At 43.4% G+C, this 15,790-nt stretch overlaps 1 protein-coding gene across 1 annotated transcript in view; it reads right to left on the bottom strand.

The window, feature by feature from the left end:
• LOC140190922 (polyubiquitin-B-like) overlaps positions 1 to 15,790 on the bottom strand; it is a 65,311-nt gene that overhangs the window by 25,995 nt on the left and 23,526 nt on the right. The gene's annotated exons all lie outside the window — the stretch shown is intronic.

The raw sequence follows: 15,790 nt of genomic DNA on the forward strand, positions 1-15,790 counted from the left end.
AGTACCTCCCCATCTTTGTTCTGAAGGTTGTGTGCCCTGGTCTCCGAATGCCCCATTATAGGAAACATCCTCTGCACATCCAGCCTATTGAGACCTTTCAATTTTCAATAAATTTCAATGAGATATCCCCCCCTCATTCTTCTAAACTCCAGTGAGTACAGGCCCAGAGCCATCATACACTTCGCATATTTTAACCCTTTCATTCCTGGACCATTCTTGTGATCCTCCTCTGGATGCTCTCAAATACCAGCACATCCTTTTCACCGATAATGGGCACAAAACTGTTCACAGAATTCCAAGTGTAGTCTGATCTATGGCCGCTGAATTATTTTCCCATTGTGTTCTAAGTGTCCATTTTGTAAGGATCAGTGTGCTTGGTTTTTTTTATTCACACGATGTGCGTATCTCCAACAAGATCGGTATTCAGTGACAATCCATCACTACTCCTGAATGGCTTACTGGCCAGTTCAGTGAACAGTTAAAAGTCAACACATTGCTGTGAATCTGGTGAGGCAGAATGGGTTAGAAAGTCACTGAACTGGTTGGGGGTTTAAACAAGCTTAAACTTTCCTGGCGACCACCCCCAGCACCGGAGTTTACAAAGAGATACTGACTGCCCAGCCTTTTCAGTGACAATAGGCCTTATACATTTGGATCAATGTCCAGATCTATGCAATGTCAGTCAACTTAACTCCTGTGATAATAATCAGCATATTTACAAATGATTCAGATGATGAGAAAGCAGGCAAAGTTTATTCATGATTGACAGATTGACACAAGGGAGTTATTTTTTTTATTAATATGATGCTGTTAAGGCAATTTTGGACTTAGGACACATATCAAATAACTTCGGCCACCAATCTTCAGATCTGAATATGGACTGTAGATTGAGTGTAAAATGCTCTGGAGCATGGGATCGTAGAGGTGTGAAAACAGCAATTGATTGAAGGACCAGACAATATTGATTAACATTGGCTGGTGTGTAGGCACAGTTGGGGGGTGGAATAGAAACATAGAAAACCTACAGCACAATACAAGCCCTTTGGCCCACAAAATTGTGCTGAACATGTCCTTACCTTAGAAATTACTAGGGTTACCCATAGCCCTCTATTTTTCTAGGCTCCATGTATCTCTTAAAAGACCCTATCGTATTCGCCTCCACCACCGTTACCAGCAGCCCATTCCACACACTCACCAGTTTCTGCATAAAAAAACCTACCCCTCACATCTCCTCTGTACCTACACCCAAGCACCTAAAACTGTGCCCTCTAGTGATAGCCATTCCAGCCCTGGGAAAAAAGCCTCTGACTATCCACATGATTGAGGCCTCTCATCATCTATCAGGTCACCTGTCATCCTTCATCACTCCAGGGAGAACAGGCCAAGTTCACTCAACCTGTTTTCATAAGACATGCTCCCCAATCCAGGCAACATCCTTGTAAATCTCCTCTGCACCCTTTCTATGGTTTCCACATCCTTCCTGTAATGAGGTGACCAGAACTGAGCACATTACTCCCAAGTGGGGTCTGACCAGGGTTCTATATAGCCGCAACATTACCTCTCGGCTCCTAAATTCAGTTCCATGATTGATAAAGGCCAATACACCACATGCTTTCTTAACCACAGTGTCAATCTGCACAGCTGCTTTGAGCACCCTATGGACTCGGACCCCAAGATCCTTCTGATCCTCCACACTGCCAAGAGTCTTACCATTACTGTAATAGTATATTCTGCTGTCATATTTGACCTACCAAAATGAACCACTTCACACTTACGTGGGTTGAACTCCATTTGCCACTTCTCAGCCCAGTCTTTCATCCTACCAATGTCCCGCTGCAACCTCTGACAACCCTCTACACTAGTGGTCACCAATCATTTTAAGCCCAAGATCCCCTACCTCGACTTCAGTGAAAGGCAAGATCTACCTACTAAATCGTTTAGAGAAAAAACAGCTCAGATTGTACTTCCAATTTGAGGCCTTTTATTTGGGCGAATTGTGTAATTACACAAAATACTTTTGTCAAACTTTCAAATTAATTCAAACAAGAAAACACTGTAACTAGCATATCAAACAGGCCATAGCTGTCTTTCTTTAAGAATATTACAACACTTCACACCTTTAATTCTAAGTTTCATTATTTAATTTTATCTCAATACGAAAAATAAATGAATAAAAATTGACTGTTGCACTCAGTGTGATGACTGGGGCTGAATACTTTCTGCTAGTTCCCTGAAATTTGGCTCATAACTGCAGACAGCCAGTCTGAGACAGTCTGTGAGGTGTAGGGTTGCCAGCTGTCCCGTATTTCCCCCGCTAAGGTAGAACGTTCCTATGAAACCTTTCGTGCCGAAATGCTTTACGCCGAAGAAGCAATTACCATTAATTTATATGGAAAAAATTTTGAGCGCTCCCAGACCCCAAAAAATAACAAACTAAATCATACCAAATAACACATAAAACCTAAAATAACACTAATATATAGTAAAAGCAGCAATGACATGATAAATACACAGCCTATAAAGTAGAAATAATGAAAATTAAGCCAAAACCGATTGGTGGGGTAAAGAGAAGAAATCGGCATGTACGTGCATGCGCACACAGGTGCCCATGCAAAGGCTTCATGGTCATGGTAGTCTTTCTTGGGGTAAACACAAATATCCTGGGATTTGACTGCAACCTTTGTCCGTCGTTTGGGAGTGAGAAAGTTGGCAACCCGAGAGAGGTGTCTGTCAGTAAGTCAGCTCCTGTACTTAGATTTAATAATTTTCATCTGTGAAGATACAATTTCACATAGATGTTCACCCAAAGTAGGCACTGAATTTTACTGTTACAAAACCAACGCGCACACTGTACATTGCTCAGCCCCATCAGTAGTAATTGCCACCAGTTTATGAATGGGGATGTCATTTTCATGGACATTTTTTTAAATTCATTGTAGATATCCTCACCTCTCGTTCTTTCCTTTAATTGCAAAAGAGTGAGGAAGTCCTCCTTTCTTGTAAAATCCTGGAAAGCCATTCTGACAAATACAACAAGCTGAGCTGTTTGCATTACATCCAGGGATTCATCGAACTGTAATGAAAAATATTCACATCCTCTGACGGTGACTCTACCTCCTTGTCACTGTTGGAGGGCCAAGTGGTATATTATGTATTGCGGTTGTGATGCCGTTTTTGTTTTTAAAGTCATTAAAACAGTCTCTGCGGTAATGACAACACACATAAAAGTTGCTGGTGAACGCAGCAAGCCAGGCAGCATCGCTAGGAAGAGGTGCAGTCGACGTTTCAGGCCGAGACCCTTCATCAGCGGTAATGACCATTGCTTCCTTGAATAAATCGCCATCTGTAAAAGGCTTCTTGTGTTTAGCCAAAGGGTGACTTACACGAAATGATGCTTCAATAGCAGCCTTATTTTGAGCAGCATGTTTTGTGAAAAATGATTGCTGGGCCTTCAACCTCGATTTCAGCTCAATTTTCCAGGCACGAATTGCGCTCTTTGGGGGGTAGGTGTCTTTAAATTCCTGGTGGTTGGTGTTGTGGTGCCTCTCCAGATTCCCTCTTTTAGTCAGTGCTTGTGTTTGGTGGCACAACATACATACACACTTGTCTTTCACCAAGGTAAGTAGAAATTCCTCTTCCTATTCTGGATGGAATTTGTATGTTTTCGCCTTCTTTCGTGGAGCCTCCACTATGCTATCAGGATATCACGAGCGATTGCTGATTGCCTTGCCTCTGATCTGAGCCGACATTTACGTGCCGGGCAGCACCTCATTAATTACCTTGTTTATTTTGGCTTTTTTTCTTAAAAATGTGCTGTGCGCATCCCGACTACCGCTGCACCACTGCCTGCTTCGCGGCCCGGAGGTTGGGGACACTGCCGTATATTGATGTTTGCGACAGTCAGGACTCTTATCCCTAATCTGATTGGTCACTTTGATGCAGCACAGGCTACGCTGAAAATGCGGTGCATGTCGGGGGAACTACACACATGCACACTGAGCAGAAAGAATGGAACTAAACCCCCGCAAACCGGAAACAATCTCTCTTTACAAACAGCTTTTTAGCAAAAATATTGCTATATTACCATTATCCTAATTAGTATCACTTACTTTTATAATGCTCACATTACAACAGTATTTGTGAATTTATTTTTGATTTTTCTTCGGGATCTACTGGGAAAGTCTGAAAGGTCGACCGGTCGATCGCGATCGACAAGTTGACGACCCTTACTCTACACTATCCACAACACCCCCAACCTTTGTGTCATCAGCAAATTTACAAACCCATCCCTCCACTTCCTCATCCAGGTCATTTATAAAAAATCACGAAGAGTAAGGGTCCCAGAACAGATCCCTGAGGCACACCATTGGTCACAGACCTCCTTGCAGAATATGACCTGTCTACAACCACTCTTTGCCTTCTGTGGGCAAGCCAGTTCTGGATCCACAAAGCAATGTGCCCTTGGATCCCATGCCTCCTTACTTTCTCAATAAGCCTTGCATGGGGTACCTTATCAAATGCCTTGCTGAAATCCATATACGCTACATCTACTGCTCTTCCTTCATCAATGTGTTTAGTCACATCCTCAAAAAATTCAATCAGGCTCAACTTAAAGTATATGTATATATCCTTCTTACTGTTACTTACTATAATAATAATGTTTTATTGTAATGTACTGCTGCGACATAACAAATTTCACAACATATGCCAGTGATATTAAACTGGATTCTGATCCTGACCCACACAGGTTTTCTGAGCTCCTCTCACCCTGTCTCCCCAGTTCTGTGCCCCTCCCCCACCTGCATCCATTAGCCCATCAACTTCTTCCTCACTTTGCTCCACCTATCACAATAGACAATAGATAATAGGTGCAGGAGAGTAGGCCATTCGGCCTTTCGAGCCAGCACCGCCATTCACTGTGATCATGGCTGATTATCCACAATCAGTATCCAGTTCCTGCCTTATCCCCATAACCTTTGATTCTGCTATCTTTAAGAGCTCTATCCATCTCTTTCTTGAAAACATCCAGAGACTTGGCCTCCACTGCCTTCTGGGGCAGAGCATTCCACATATCCACCACTCTCTGGGTGAAGAAGTTTTTCCTCAACTCCATTCTAAATGGCCTACCCCTTATTCTTAAACTGTGGCCTCTGGTTCTGGACTTACCCGTCAGCGGGAACATGCTTCCTGCCTCCAGCCTGTCCAATCCCTTAATAATCTTATATGTTTCAATCAGATCCCCCTCTCATCCTTCTAAATTCCAGTGTATACAAGCCCAATCGCTCCAATCTTTTAACATATGACAGTCCTGCCATCCCGGGAATTAACCACGTGAACCTACGCTGCACTCCCTCAATAGCAAGAATGTCCTTCCTCAAATTTGGAGACCAAAACTGTACACAATATTCCAGGTGTGGTCTCACCAGGGCCCTGTAAAGCTACAGAAGGACCCCTTTTCTCCTATACTCAACTCCCCTTGTTATGAAGGCCAGCATGCCATTAGCTTTCTTCACTGCCTGCTGTACCTGCATGCTTGCTTTCAGTGACTGATGTACAAGAACACCTAGATCTCATTGTACTTTCCCTTTTCCTAACTTGACTCCATTTAGATAATAATCTGCCTTCCCGTTCTTACTATCAAAGTGGATAACCTCACATTTATCCACATAAAACTGCATCTGCCCACTCACCCATCCTGTCCAAGTCACCCTGCATTCTCATAACATCCTCCTCACATTTCACACTGCCACCCAGCTTTGTGTCATCTGAAAATTTGCCAATGTTACTTTTAATCTCTTCATCTAAACCATTAATGTATATTGTAAATAGCTGCGGTCCCAGCACTGAACCCCGTGGTACCCCACTGGTCGCTGCCTGCCATTCCGAAAGGGACCTGTGAATCGCTACTCTTTGTTTTCTGTCAGCCAGCCAATTTTCAATCCATGTCAGTACTCTGCCCCTAATACCATGTGCCCTAATTTTGCCCACTAATCTCCTATGTGGGACTTTATCAAAGGCTTTCTGAAAGTCCAGGTACACCACATCCACCGGCTCTCCCTTGTCCATTTTCATAGTTACATCCTCAAAAAATTCCAGAAGATTAGTCAAGCATGATTTCCCCTTGGTAAATCCATGCTGACTCGGACCTATCCTGTTACTGCCATCCTAATGTGTCGTAATTTCATCTTTTATAATTGACTCCAGTATCTTTCCCACCACTGACGTCAGGCTAACCGGTCTATAATTCCCTGTTTTCTCTCTTCCTCCCTTCTTGAAAACTGGGACAACATTAGCCACCCTCCAATCCACAGGAACTGATCCTGAATCTATAGAATTGATTACCAATGTGTCCACGATTTCTAAAGCCACCTCCTTAAGTGCCCTGGGATGCAAACCATCAGATCCCAGGGACATATCAGCCTTTAGACCCAACAGCCTATCCAACACCATTTCCTGCCTAATATAAATTTCCTTCAGTTCATCCATTACCCTAGGTCCTTTGGCCACTATTATATCTGGGAGATTGTCTGAGTCTTCCCTAGTGAAGACAGATCCAAAGTACCTGTTCAGCTCGTCTGCTATTTCCTTGTTCCCCATAATATATTCACCCTCTTCTGTTTTCAAGGGCCCAATTTTGGTCTTAACTATTTTTTTCCTTTTCACATACCCAATGAAGCTTTTACTATCCTCCTTTATATCCTTGGCTAGTTTACCTTCGTACCTCATTTTTTCTCCACTTATTACCTTCTTAGTTATCTTCGGTTGCTCTTTAAAAGTTTTCCAATCCTCCAGCTTCCCACTCGTCTTTGCTATGTTATACTTCTTCTCTTTTATCTTTACACAGTCCTTTACTTCCCTTGTCAGCCGCGGCCTCCTCTTACTCCTCTTAGGATCTTTCTTCCTCTTTGGAATGAACTGATCCTGCACCTTCTGCATTATTCCCAGAAATACCTGTCATCACCTCCTAGCCCCTCCCTCAATTCTGTTCTTTAACCTCTCAATACTGGCTATCTCCCCTCTGCACATACCGTCAGTGAGAGTCATCCAGTCATAGAGCGTGACAGCACACAAACAGGCCCATCGGCCCATCTAGTCTGTCCTAAACTATTATTCTGCCTTGTCCCATTGACCCAAACCTGGACCACAGCCCCTCCACACCCCTCCCATCCAGACACTTATCCAAACTTCTCTTCAATGTTGAAATAGAACCTGTATCCCCCACTTCTGTTGTCAGCTCATTTCATACTCTCATCACCATCTGAGGGAGGAAATTCCCCCTTAGATTCCCTTTAAATATTTCACCTTTCACTTAATCTAGTCTCATCCAATCTCAGTGCAAAACACCTGCTTGTACACCCTACCTATACCCTTCATAATTATGTACACCTCTGTCAAATCTCTCCTCATTCCCCTATGCTCCAGGGTAAAAAGTGCTAACCTATTCAATCTTTCCATATAACTTAGGTCCTCAAGACTCAGCAACATCCTTGTAAGTATTCGCTGTACTCGTCCAGTCTTTTTGATATCTTCTTGCAAATGTCTTAATGTCAAAGAAATCTACCCTGTTCATATTTTACTGAGAAAGAATTTACCCCATTATCAAACAGAAATAAAGACACAGACTTCGGCATAAGGTTAACCCTTTAATACGTGATCACAGGGGAGCCGTTGCCTTACGACTGTCAGTGTCAGGTTACATCTTAAATTTATACAGTAAACTTTGGGCAATAGCCAACCACTAAACATACTTAGTCAACAACTTCGAGAACCACTTGGTAGGTATCAGCCAGTTTACAACTGTTTCGGTGCAATACTTAAAATCAGAACTGCATGTCTATAGTCAGTTCCTCCATTAGCTAGACAGTCTCGGACAAAGGTTAACAATACCTCATTATTGGCATGATCTACTGTTAGCTAGCACAAGCAAGGCAGCATCTGCATTTTATCAAGTCCCAATGAGCCAAATCTTCAGCAATACTTAGGTAGTCAAGCTTGAAGACAAAATTTAATTCAAAATTTAATTTTCTTCTTTATTTTCTTCCACACTTAGGCATTAATAGCTATTCATGTATGTATGTATGTATGTAAAATTAGGCCTCACCAACATCTTGTACAACTTCAGTGTAACATGCCAAGTTCGGAAGCACACTCTCGACCTGGAACATCCATCATCCCTTTGTTTCCACAGATGCTGCCAGACCTGCTGAATTCCCCCACCTCTTTGTTTCTTGACCTCATTTTACAATGATTTCCTGCCCACTGAGTACTTTTGCATGTAAAGTTTCAAAAAGGTTCAAAATACATTATACAACCTTGAGATTCATCTACTTATAGTCAGCCACAAAACAAAGAACACAAAAGAGCCATAAAAAAAGACTGAAAAATACCCAATGTGCAGGGAGAGATAAAAAAAACAAATTGTGCAAACAGTAAAAGTAAGCAAATAGCATTTAGAACGAAAATGAGTCCTAAGACATGAAACTTGGAGCAGTTGGAGAAGGCCTACAGCCTCAGCCTCATTGCGGCGCATAGCGTAGTAAATGTCACAGTCTTGCAGACACGAAGCCTGGAGCAGGCCTACAGCCTCAGCCTCAGTTCAGGCGCATAGCGTAGTAAACGTCACAGGGCCTGCAGACATGAAGCCTGGAGCAGGCCTACAGCCTCAGCCTCAGTTCAGGCGCATAGCGTAGTAAACGTCACAGGGCCTGCAGACACGAAGCCTAGAGCAGGCCTACTGCCTCAGCCTCATTGAGGTGCAGAGCAGAGCAAACATCGCAAAACAGTGGGCAGACCCGTCCTGACCCTGACCTCTGGTCCTGACACCCTGACTTTTCAAACCATCTGGTCTGGCGTTTAAAACATCCAAACATCGGGTCGTTCCTTGCTCTCGGACCCTGACCCTATTGCATTGATATGCTCTGGGCCTAAACCTCACGGCCATGTTTTGGCCCGTACCTGACCTTTCCAAATCTTAGATCAATCAAACCTGGACAGGCATCGGATTAACTTTAATATGTGCTGCTATTCTTTTCTCATGCTGTCTTCATCTCTCTGATACGCTTTTTTACTTTCTCTGAACATTTTCCAATCAGCCTGGTGTTCACTACTATTATCAATAATGGAAGATGCCCTTAACTCTATTTTCTCTGCCATGCTTTATTCTCTCACGGTGGTGTCTGAAAAGAGGATGCTGTCTAAGCTGCATGCCATCTTGGTCAATGTCTCCCATCCACTACATAATGTACTGGTTGGGCACAGGAGTACATTCAGCCAGAGACTCATTCCTCCGCGATGGAGCACAGAGCGTCATAGGAAGTCATTCCTGCCTGTGGCCATCAAACTTTACAACTCCTCCCTTGGAGGGTCAGACACACCCTGTGCCGATAGGCTGGTCCTGGATTTATTTCATAATTTACTGGCATAATTTACATATTACTATTTAAATATTTATGGTTCTATTACTATTTCTATTACTATTTATTATTTATGGTGCAACTGTAACGAAAGCCAATTTCCCCCAGGATCAATAAAGTAGGACTATGAACTATGATCTATGACTATTCCCTCTCTTTTTGTTCTTCCAGGGAACCCTGCGGGAATATATCTAAACTGTAGCCAAATATTGGGTATTGGGGTGGAGATACATCTCTACCAGAGGAGATGTAAGGTGCTTCTGCCCTCTGGTTACCTTTGGGCAAGGTGTAGCACCGTTTTAGCTCCGCTAATCAGGGTCACGCGAAGCCATGGGGGCAGGTGGTGGACAATCCTATCAGCAGCTGGTGCATATCACAAATCCTAGTTATGTGACCAGCCAGACAATTTCTGAAGAGTATTGATAATGGCTGGGGTCACCTGTCTTGTAAAGTCACTGCCCAGAAGAAGGCAATGGCAAACCACTTCTTTAGAAAAATTTGCCAAGAACAATTATGGTCAAAGACCATGATCACCCATGTCATATGACACGACAGATAATGAACCAACGTAACCAAAGAAACTTTCTCTTAAGTGCACCACATTGTTTAAATACACCCTATCCTCGTTATATGCGAGGGATACCTTCCTCGAAGTTGACGCATAATGTGAATAATTATTTAAATAGAGAAAATAGGGATGCGTTCCAAAGGGCTTCCTAAATATGTTTTATCTGTAACTTATTCACATTTTTATACCAATAGGACACAAATGCAGTACTACAAGACAACCTTTGTACTATATTTAATCAATTTAAGGTAATCTTCAATGTAATAAATCATAGAAAGTTAACATCCGAGGGTGTACAGTACTCACCAACAGTGGCAGGTGTGTTCGCTCCAGGAGATGAGTGGTTGTTGTGGTGTCGGGCAGCTTTACATGGATACGGTGGACGGTTGTGGTCGTCAGGATCATATCAAGCACAGCAAGGGGTGAAAGAAGACTCACGGAACTCTTAGAACTGCCGGCAGCACAAAGATTAGAGCGATTTGCTTAAAGTGGTGAGGGTTGTTTGCTTGGCGGCATTTTGCTTTTCAGCATAAATTTGCTTGTAGGGAAGAAGGGTTGACGGCCGGGAACGACTGAAATGCTGACTCCATTCTAAACGTGGGTCCATGTCCATCGCCATTTGTGCCAAGTGTTCCGACTTCCACTATTCCCTCACCGTTGGTAAACTCCCGGGATTTTCAAAATCGTCTGCTGCTTGCAGCATCTGAGAGATAGTTCGCCGTAAAAAAAAAACGCGCGCCTTGAATGTGGATCACACCTTGGTCGAGTGGTTGAATCAGCGATGCTGTGTTAGGCGGCAGGAAACGCACTGTTATGTTAGGATGAATGCTGTCCAGATGTTTAGGGTGGGCTGGCGCATTCTCAAGCAACAAAAGAACTTTAAAGGCAAGATTCTGTTCCTGGCAGTAGCGTCCCAGAGCTGTGCTACTTTCAGCTGATACCACGCTGTTTATAATTTCCAACTTTTTTTCCAGTGTTAGAGCGGTTCTCTGCCGCACGGCTGACGGCCCAGGACATGACATCGGACGCTTAGGAGGCATAGTTAAATATTTCAAGCGCAAAATTACTGCGCCGTAGGTAAAACCAACACTAGTTTATGATCGCGCATCCACAGCTTGCCAGAAGCAATGCGAGAGTGGCGGGGGCCGCGAGACCGTGAGGCGCGTGCACGTGACTTGTATTGGCGGGAAAGCGGTGCTTCTCGTCCCAACAGTGAGACGGTGAAGCGTGTGCACGTGACTCGAATTGGCGGGAAGGCAGTGCTCCTCGCATAACTGTGAATTTTGGACGCATATAACGAGACGTTGGTAGAAACAGGTTCCTCGCATAACTGTGAATCCGCATAGAATGAAGACGCATATATCGAGGATAGGGTGTACATTTTTTCTTGTTAAACTTTCATTCTATTTAACCCAGGCAAGATATCCTCTCATTCCATTAAAATCAATACTTCTCTAACTGTTTGTGTTTATTTTGGACTCCAACATCGTTTCATTATCTGCAACTTTCTCGTTTAGTTTCTTCGCACATTTATTACAGATTCAAACAACTACCAAGCAACTCTGCCCAAAATGTCATCTGTTTATTCCCCACCAGAAAGGCTGCCTGACCTGCTGAGTTCTACCAGCACTTTCCGTGGGTGCTGAGCAAGATTTTGGGCAAATGCAGAATCTTTCATTTCAGTAAAATCCTGACGCAAAGCGGCTGTTAATCCAATGTAGGTGCACCATCAATCTGTTCAGAATTGTTGATGCCATGTACCAACTCCAATGGCAGTGACTGAAGCCAGTGTCCAAAGTTGGTGGTTGGAAGGACAGTGGGGGAGCTGGACAAAGATGCTAGGCCCGCACACTAGCCACATCCTGAAGCTAATCAGTCATACATTCAGCGGCCACTTTATGAGCTACACCTGCTCTTTAATGCAAATATCTAATCAGCAAATCATATGGCAGCAACTCATTTCAGAACGGCATGCAGATATGGTCCAAACCAAACAACAGAAAGGGGAAGAAATGTGATCTAAGTGATTTTGACTGTGGAATGATTGCTGGTGCCAGATGGGGAGGTTTAAGTATTTCAGAAACTGTTAATCTCCTGGGATTTTCACACAGTCAACAGTGTCAAAAGTTTACAGAGAATGGTTCCATAAAAAACAAACAAAAGAAAAATCCAGTGAGCTTCTGTTCAGTGGGTGAAAATGCTTTTGTAAGGGGTTTCTTCTTTTATGTTATTGCTAAGGCTAATAAAACGGCTTCTCTGTGATGTTTGCTGAGACTGGTTCTCTCTCTAGCAGCTTGTTTGGTTATATTACTGATAATGAGAATTGTATTCATTTGCTAACCAATTGGGATAGATGTTATTCTTTCTTGTGTGTCTGTAAGCTATTATTTTCATAGGCTTTGGGGAAGAAGATGCAATGGGGACAGAGAGAGGAGACATGATGCTGTAAGCTGGGCGACGGAACGGACCCCGAGCGGGAGTCCGAGGCCCAGGGTCTTCAGGAGGAGAGGAGACGAGGACAGACTCGTGTGGAGCATCTGGTTGACCACCGTGGTTGCTCCCAGGCGGCGGGTCAAGGAAGTCGGAGGGGATCTAATGGTGGAAAGCAGACTCTGTTAATTGAGCTCCAACTTTTGTGCACAAAGTGGTTGGACATTGATAAGTTTGGTGCCTTTTTCTTCCTTTTTATATTGTATTGCTATTAATTACATAGTTCCAGTAAGATCTATAAAGTGTAATCATTTAATCGCCTATGGTGTGCTGTCTGTTATTTGGCGTGGTGGGGTACATCACACAGCATTTACACAAAATCGATTACAGAGTTTGGTGGGGCTGAAGTCTGCTCCCCTTAGACGAAAGCGAGCTGAGCGAGACTGAGGCTACACTTTGTTAATGAAAGAGGTCAGAGGAGAATGGCCAGACTGGTTCAAGCTGACAGGAAGACGACAGTAACTCAAGAAATCATTTGTTACAATATTTGGTGTGCAGAAAGGCATCTCTGAACACACAGCACACCGAACCTTGAAGTGGACAGGCTTGAGCAGCAGAAGACCACAAACTTACTCTCAGTGGCTGCTTTATAAGGTACGGGAGGTATCTACCGAATAAAGGGCCCACTGAGTGTGAAGTCACTACTGGGAATCAGGCTCTACTGCCCAATACAGGCACCATATAGTCACCGGAAAGCACTCATTTACACTAAATCCCTGGTTATCCTCTTGCAATCCCACCAAGTACCCTCCAGATTTTCCCCCCATCTACCTACACTTGGGGAAATTTATCATAGACAATTACGCCACCAACCAGCATGGCAGAAGAAACTGAAGTGCCTGTGGGGGTGGTGGGTGCGGAGACAGGGAGAATGTACAAATCCCACACAAGACGCTGGCCAGAGTCAGGACTGAATCCTGGCCTCTTGAACTGAGAGGCAGCACAGACTACTGTGTAACTGTTTTTGCCACTGGAGTGGAAGAGGTTGTGGGACGTGGCATTGATGGAAGTTTCTGCCCAGGTAGGCTGTTCCCAATGCCTTTGTAACTCCTTCAGTACAGGTGTTCTCCCCCCTTCCCCCATAACTACTGACTCAGCCAGTCCAATAACTTGCCCCTGTCCAGGCTGAGCACCATCCAGTGAGTGCCCAAGTGGGCAATGGGCATCAGGTCCAGGAGGAGGCTTGTTGAGTCTCACCAACCTCAGGCCCAAGTGAAACCCCAGAACCTGTTTGACTCTCTCAAATGCTGCTGCCCCGGTCTTATTCCAAGGACGAGCTGGGGATCTATTGTTTCGTTAGGCTGGTTGTCTGCTATTCATTGGGCAGATAAATTGTAAAGGGCTCATACAATGATTAAAGTTAAAACTGTTGTAATAAGTTTATTCCATGGTGTCCCAATAATGGATCTCTATCAGCTTTGCACATCTGGACGCTGCAATTTTTACCCATTCTTCTTTACAAAACTGCTCAAACTCTGTCAAATTGCATGGGGATCGTGAGTGGACAGCACTTTCAATTCCTGCCACAAATTATCAATTGAATTGAGGTCTGGACTCTGACTTAGCCACTCCAAGGCATTGACTTTGTTGTTTTTAAGCCATTCTTGTGTAGCTTTGGCTTTATGCTTGGGGTCATTGTCTTGCTGGAAAACAAACCTTTTCCCAAGTCGCAGTTCTCTTGCAGATTGCATCAGGTTTCCCTCAGGATTTCTCTGTATTTTGCTGCATTCATTTTACTCTCCTCATTCATAGCCTTCTAGGGCCTGCTACAATGAATCATCCCACAGCATGATGCAGCCACCGCTATGCTTCACGGTGGGAATGATGTGTTTTTGATGATTGATGGCCAAAAAGCTCTATTTTGGTTTCAACAGACCACAGAACCTTCTTTCAGCTGACTTCAGAGTCTCCCACATGCCTTCTGGCAAACTCCAGCTGAGATTTCATGTGAGTTTTTTTTTCAACAGTGGCTTTCTCTTGCCACTCTCCCATAAAGCTGCGACCAGTGAAACACCAGGCAACAGTGTTGTATGTGCAGTTTCACCCATCTCAGCCACTGAAGCTCAGAGTTGTTATAAGTCTCTTGGTGCCCTCCCTCACTAGTCCCCTCCTTGTACGGTCATTCAGTTTTTGAGGATCACCTGCTCTAGGTAGATTTACACTGTGCTATAGTCTTTCCATTTCCTGATGAGTGACTTAGCTGCACTACAAAGGATATTCAGTGACCTGCAAACTTTCTTGTATCCATCTCCTGACTTGTGCTTTCCAATAACCTTTTTGCAGAGTTGCTTGGAATGCTCTTTTGTCTTCATGGCGTAGTTTTTGCCAGTATACTGACTCACCAGCAGGTGGACCTTTAAGATACAGGGTATTTTCAGTACAATGAATTGAAACACCTTGACTACACACAGGTTTATATACAGTATAGCTAGGACACTCTAACTGACTCTGTGACTTCTGAGACCAATTGGCTGTACCAGTGATGATTTGGTGTGTCATATTAAAAGGCTATTAAAGTGTCATATTAAATTGTAAGAATACTTATGCAATCAATTATTTTGTATTTTATATTTGTAATTAATTTAGATCACTTTGTAGAGATCTGTTCTCACTTTGACATGAAAGAGTAGTTTTCTGTTGATCATTGTCAAAAAAGCCAAACTAAATCCACTGTGATTCAATTTTGTAAAACAATAAATCACAAAAACTTCCAAAGTTGAGTGAATACTATTTATGGGCACCGTAAATGACCTAACCAAAAGTTGATAAAAGCATTGAATTGACTGCAGCATTTAACTTATCGGAGGTGGACAGCAGCAGGCACTTGGCAGATCTCCAGAGAGGATGAGACAGCAGAATTATTGACAGAGTCTGTCATGGTCCTCTTTTCCATAGAGGTCTGGGGGGGGGGGGGGGAGCGGTTTCAAGAGTTCACCAAAGACTCCACACAGACTCAAGGCTGTAATTACTGCCAAAGGTGCATCTACTAAATACTGACTTGAAGGGGGTGAACACTTACGCAATCAATTATCTTGTGTTTTATATTTGTAATAAATTGACATCACCTAGTAGTGACCTGTTTTCAGTTTGACACGAAAGAGTAATTTTCTGTTGATCAGTGTCAAAAAAAACAAATTAAATCCACTGTGATTCAATGAAAACTTCCAAGAGGGGGTGAATACTTTTTTAGAGCCACTGAATCTTGTACCAATGTCAAACATGGACATTGGTTGAAAATGAATCCTGCTACCACCCAGTGCACATTATTTCTGACAGTACCAGCAGTACTGTACTGTTGTATATTTAACTGTATGTCAAC

Source organism: Mobula birostris, chromosome 31, assembly GCF_030028105.1.
Source record: "Mobula birostris isolate sMobBir1 chromosome 31, sMobBir1.hap1, whole genome shotgun sequence".
In the NCBI taxonomy this organism is placed as follows: Eukaryota; Metazoa; Chordata; class Chondrichthyes; order Myliobatiformes; family Myliobatidae; genus Mobula; species Mobula birostris.